Source organism: Triticum dicoccoides, chromosome 7A (assembly GCF_002162155.2).
Source record: "Triticum dicoccoides isolate Atlit2015 ecotype Zavitan chromosome 7A, WEW_v2.0, whole genome shotgun sequence".
Classification (NCBI taxonomy): domain Eukaryota; kingdom Viridiplantae; phylum Streptophyta; class Magnoliopsida; order Poales; family Poaceae; genus Triticum; species Triticum dicoccoides.
The window spans coordinates 411,072,594-411,078,378 of NC_041392.1; the positions used below are offsets into that span (position 1 = coordinate 411,072,594).

Genomic DNA, 5,785 nt, shown 5'->3' on the forward strand with positions numbered 1-5,785 from the left:
TCCCTGGGGTCGACTGGAATCCTTCGCCCACCACTGTGAGGGCGTATGTCATCCTATTGCCGAGGCACGTATGATCCACTCCTTGGGGAAGGCGTGGGCACTTGACAATGATTGTCGTGATCGAGTCAGTGATCATACTGCTCATGGCTTCTGTACTAGTCTCGCCGGTCTCCACGTCCTTCACGCCTCTCAGGCGATCTCGGACTGTGAGCCGACTGAACAGTGTCTGCCACCACGGATCTGCTATGGATCCTATTCCGCGACTGAGATACTGCTGTATTCTGCTCTCCCGCCGCACGGAGCAAGGCCTGGATCTGCACCAGACCTCGAGCAGCTTCTGACTGGGAAGGTTGGATTGACTCCGCTATTCGGGCCATAGCTGCAAGATTCTGGATCGGGGTTCGGTATACCTGAGTCGGAGGCAGAAAAAGTTGGCGTCGACTGGACTCGGGGATACGCTGCCGAGCATGCTCGTCGAGTGCGCGCTAGAGGTTCTCCAGTCGAGTGCGCTCAGCCAAGTTGACTAGGCGCGCCTCCTCCAAGGCCTGAGCCTCAGGGGTTTCTCCAACGATAGGAGTGTGAAGTGCATCCATGTTCCGGCGGTGAAGTTCCTCCCTCCTCCGTGAAGAGAGGGGTTCGGGTCGGTACTCTTCGTGGACACACGACGGATCACTGCCACCATCGCCTCTGTCCTCACGGGTGAAGCCAGGAGGACTACATGGTCCATTGACCATCAAAACTTCCACCGCGGGGTCGTTGTTGTCGCACTTGGATGCAGTCTCTATGGAGCCAATCGAACAGGCCGTAGAGAGTTTCGTCGAGCTCGATTGCCGCGACCTGGGGGGTGGCCGATTGGCGAGCCACCGCATGCCTCACCCACCGCTGAAGCCTCGACCGACCGGAACGTTTTCCTCGGCGGGCTGCAGGGAGGGAGGTCGGCACGGGAGCCGACCGATACTGAGTCGACGGCTGCCGAAGGAGGACGCCATGGATGCACGTGCAAAAGTGCGTTGCCCCGCGGACGGGGAGTGCCTCGACGTCGAGTGGCGCTTCCTAGAGCCAAGCGGAGTCGTCGGCGATGAATACGAGAGCACCGAGATGGATCTCGTGGCCCTTGGCCAAACCTCCGCCTGAGACCATGTCGATGAAGATCGGAAAAAATCGCAACTTCTCCAACTAGTCGCTAAGACACCTGCCCCACGGTGGGCACCAACTGTCGTGGTTCTAAGTCTGACAGTAGAATGGGGGGTAGGAATGTAGAGGCAAGATCTTAGCTATGGAGGAGTTGTACTCAAGAGTTTTACGAGTTCAGGCCCTTCTCGGAGGAAGTAACAACCCTACATCTCGGAGCCCGGAGGCGGTCGACTGGATTATATGCGTGTGTGTTATAGAAAGTGCGAACCCCTATCCCTGAGGAGGGGGTGGCTTATATAGAGTTCGCCAGACCCCTCCCGCCCTCAGTTACAAAGGGGTTTAAGGTACATAAATATGGAGACGTTACTGGTAATGCCTGCAATAAAGATACATAATGACCACTAAAGCTATGACTTAATTCCCGACCGTTGCAGAGTGGAGAGGCTCTAGATCTTCTGGTAGTTGAGTGATTATCTATACGGTCGAGTGTCTTCAGGATTGTCGAGTGGAACATAACTTCATGGTCGAGTGGATGATGATTTTTCTTCGAATGCTCCTGGTACCTTTAGGGATGTCCTTGGGGAGGGTATCTTGAACAGATCCATGACCCTACCCCAGGTAGATAGCTTCGTTAGCGGGCACGCCCCCAAGCCCAATCCAAATTGGGAGGGGTCCTCGGCCCCATTTCCTTCTCTCCCTCTCCCCTTCCTTGCCTCTCCTATTCCAACTAGGGAAGGGGGAATCCTACTCCCACCGGGAGTAGGACTCCCCCCTTGGGCGCGCCTAGGAGGCCGGCCTCTCCCCCTCCTCCACTCCTTTATATATGGGGGAGGGGGCACCCCATAGACACACAAGTTGATCATTGATCTCTTAGCCGTGTGCGGTGCCCCCCTCCACCATAATCCACCTCGGTCATATCGTTGTAGTGCTTAGGCGAAGCCCTGCGCCGGTAGCTTCATCATCACCGTCATCACGCCATCGTGCTGAAGAAGCTCTCCCTTGACACTCTACAGGATCGTGAGTTCGTGGGACGTCACCGAGTCGAACATGTGCAGATTGCAGAGGTGCCATACTTTCGGTACTAGGATCGGTCGATCGTGAAGACGTACGACTACATCAACCGCGTTGTCATAACGCTTCCGCTTACGGTCTACGAGGGTACGCAGACAACACTCTCCCCTCTTGTTGCTTTGCATCACCCTGATATTGCGTGTGCGTAGGATTTTTTTTGAAATTACTATGTTCCCCAACACAACAAGACCACCAGTTTCAAGAAAAAGGTTTAAGGGAAGAAGGGGAACTTCAAGAATAACGGCAAGCAAGTTGTTGCTCAAGTGAAGAAGCCCAAGTCTGGACCTAAGCCTGAGACTGAGTGCTTCTACGACAAAGGGACTAGTCACTAGAAGCGAAACTGCCCTAAGTATTTGGCGGAGAAGAAGGATGGCAAAGTGAAAGGTATATTTGATATACATGTTATTGATGTGTACCTTACTAATGCTCGCAGAAACACCTGGGTATTTGATACTGGTTCTGTTGCTAATATTTGCAACTCGAAACAGGGGCTACGGATTAAGCGAAGATTGTCTAAGGACGAGGTGACGATGCGCGTGGGAAATGGCTCCAAAGTCGATGTGATCGCCGTCGGTCACCCTGGGCATAAAAACCGAAGACCAAAGACCGAACCCGAAAAGACCGAGACCGAACCCGAAAAGACCGAACTAGAAAAGACCGAATAAAATATGGTTTGCACAAATAGAAGACCGAACTAATTATGGTCTGTTCGGTCTTTGTCTTCAGGACCGAATAGCCCATATAGACCGAATTAAAAAGAGCCCATACGCAAAAGTCAATGCCATGTTTACCTAAGGCCCATCCAGCCAGCCCAATGGTCACACACGACTACACACGAGCACGTCCTCACCTCACGAGTCACAATTGAACCAGCCCAGCCGGCAGCCGATTCACTTGCGTTCCTCTTCTTCTCTCCCACTACAAACCCTAGCCGCCGCTCACCGCCCGCCGTTGTGGTCTGCCCGATGCCCCATGAGACGCGAGTCCCCGGCGGCCGGCGCGCAGCGAGGCGCACCACGCGCCCCTGACCGATGAAGTCCGGCGCTCCGAGCCGCGGCCCTGACCAGTGAAGACCGGCGCCCCGCACCGCCATCCCCGACCCCTCGTTGGTCGCTCCACTGCCCGTGACGCGGCCGTCCGCTGCTAGTGCTCCACCTCCCGACTGCCGGTTCAGTAGTTGCAGTCCTCTTCCATGTTGTTTGCCTACTTGCCGCCTACTGACCTCTTTCTGTTCTTCACATTGCAACTAAAGGTAAGCAAGCTGCTCCACCCCTCTATGAACATCCTTGATTCCCATGAAAATAAGCACGGCTGCATGTATTTTGTAGGCAATACATACCCTTGCTTTGTGACAAATGTTAGCACCTAGAGACAACAAGTTGAACTATGTACTGTTCATAACTAGAGGAAGCAAATGAGCTGCACATTGCCCTTGCTTTGTGTTCCATGAAAAATAGTTGTAGTTGCCCTGGATATTATTTACATGGAAGCAAATGTGTTCAAACATTTAGATCTTAGCAAATTATGGCCTTTTAAACTGTTGATGCCGGTTGATCCGATCTCAAATATCCTTCCTATACTGAAATTAATAATGTATGCATGACCTCTTGATAACAGTAATGCCCAGCATAATAGCCATCTAAATATGAATGTCTTATTATGTTTATGTGGCTAGTTCTTTTGCTTTTTATTAATGTCAAATTGTATTACTGCTATCTGCTCTTTGTGCATCTAATAACGAGTAAATTTCTCTTGTTTTGGATGTTATCTGTAGCTGAATCTGAATCTGAACATCATGATGAGGAGTTGAATGAGAGAGATTATGCCTATCTAGAGGCAGATGCAGATTCAGGAGCAGCTTCTGTAGTCATTTGGGTTGTTCTGCAGACATGGACCCTCTTATTACTATATGATCTATGTATCAACATTAAATCGGCCTTGCAAATGGAATATTTGTTTTCTATTTATTTCTGCACTTTGGCTTTTGTTCACGCATTTTAAATCCTGAGTATATAATTCCTATGTACACAATAGTGCATCCGTGCTCGTTTCCTGAAACAAGATATATACATGGTGTATATCATTTGTACAGAACATGTATTTGTAAATCTCTTTGTTATTTCTAGGCATTATTAAGGCAGATCTCAACAAAAGCACAAGATTATGTTCTATTTTCATCATCTTGTAGTAATCTGGAAATTTGTTCTAAGTTATAGCAATTAATCTGGTCTATTTGGTCAGGACCGAAGACCGAACAGTAAAGACCGAAGACCGAATAGTGAATAACCGAAAAGACCGAAATTATTTCGGTATTCAATTATGGAAGACCGAATTCTTAGAAGACCGAAAAGACCGAACCGAACAAACCGAAAAGACCGAATGCCCCGGCTGAGCCGTCGGCATGCTACCTCTACATCTATCTTCGGGGTTAGTTTTAGACCTAAATAATTGTTATTTGGTGCCAGCGTTGAGCATGAACATTATATTCGGATCTTGTTTGATGCAGACGGTTATTCATTTAAATCAGAGAATAATGGTTGGTCTATTTATATGAGTAATATTTTTTATGGTCATGCACCCTTGATGAGTGGTCTATTTTTACTAAATCTTGATAGTAGTGAGACACATGTTCATAGTATTGAAGCCAAAAGATGTAAGTTTAATAATGATAGTGCAACTTATTTGTGGCACTGCCGTTTAGGTCATATTGGTGTAAAGCGCATAAAGAAACTCCATGTTGGTGAGATTTTGAAATCACTTGATTATGAATCACTTGATGCTTGCGAACCATGCCTCATGGGCAAGATGACTAAGACTCCGTTCTCCGGAACAATGGAGGGAGCAACAGACTTGTTGGAAATAATATATACTAATGTATGCGGTCCGATGAGTGTTGATGCTCGCGGCGGGTATCGTTATTTTCTTACCTTCATAGATGATTTGAGCAGATATGGGTATATCTACTTGATGAAGCATAAGTCTGAAACATATGAAAAATTCAAAGAATTTCAGAGTGAAGTGGAAAATTATCATAACGAGAAAATAAAGTTTCTACGATCTGATCGTGGAGGAGAATATTTGAGTTACGAATTTGGTCTTCATTTGAAACAATGCGGAATAGTTTCGCAACTCACGCCGCCTGGAACACCATAGCGTAATGGTGTGTCCAAACGGCGTAACCGCACTTTATTATATATGGTGCAATCTATGATGTCTCTTACTAATTTACCGCTATCGTTTTGGGGTTATGCTTTAGAGAAGGCTGCATTCACGTTAAATATGGCACCATCAAAATCCGTTGAGACGACACCTTATGAACTGTAGTTTGGCAAGAAACCTAAGTTGTCGTTTCTTAAAGCTTGGGCTGCGATGCTTATGTGAAAAAACTTCAACTTGATTAGCTCGAACCCAAATCGAAGAAATGTGTCTTCATAGGATACCCAAAAGAGACTGTTGGGTACACCTTCTATCACAGATTCGAAGGAAAGAAATTCATTGCTAAGAATGGATCCTTTCTAGAGAAGGAGTTTCTCTCGAAAGAAGTGAGCAGGAGAAAAGTAGAACTTGACGAGGTAATTGT

General features: G+C 47.8%; 1 long non-coding RNA gene across 1 annotated transcript; it reads left to right on the plus strand.

The window, feature by feature from the left end:
- Window positions 1–3,074: 3,074 nt before the first annotated feature.
- LOC119330566 lies at window positions 3,075–4,327 on the plus strand. The gene is made up of 2 exons (XR_005160161.1): window positions 3,075–3,457; window positions 3,980–4,327. It is a non-coding gene; the product is annotated as an uncharacterized LOC119330566 (long non-coding RNA).
- Window positions 4,328–5,785: the final 1,458 nt, after the last annotated feature.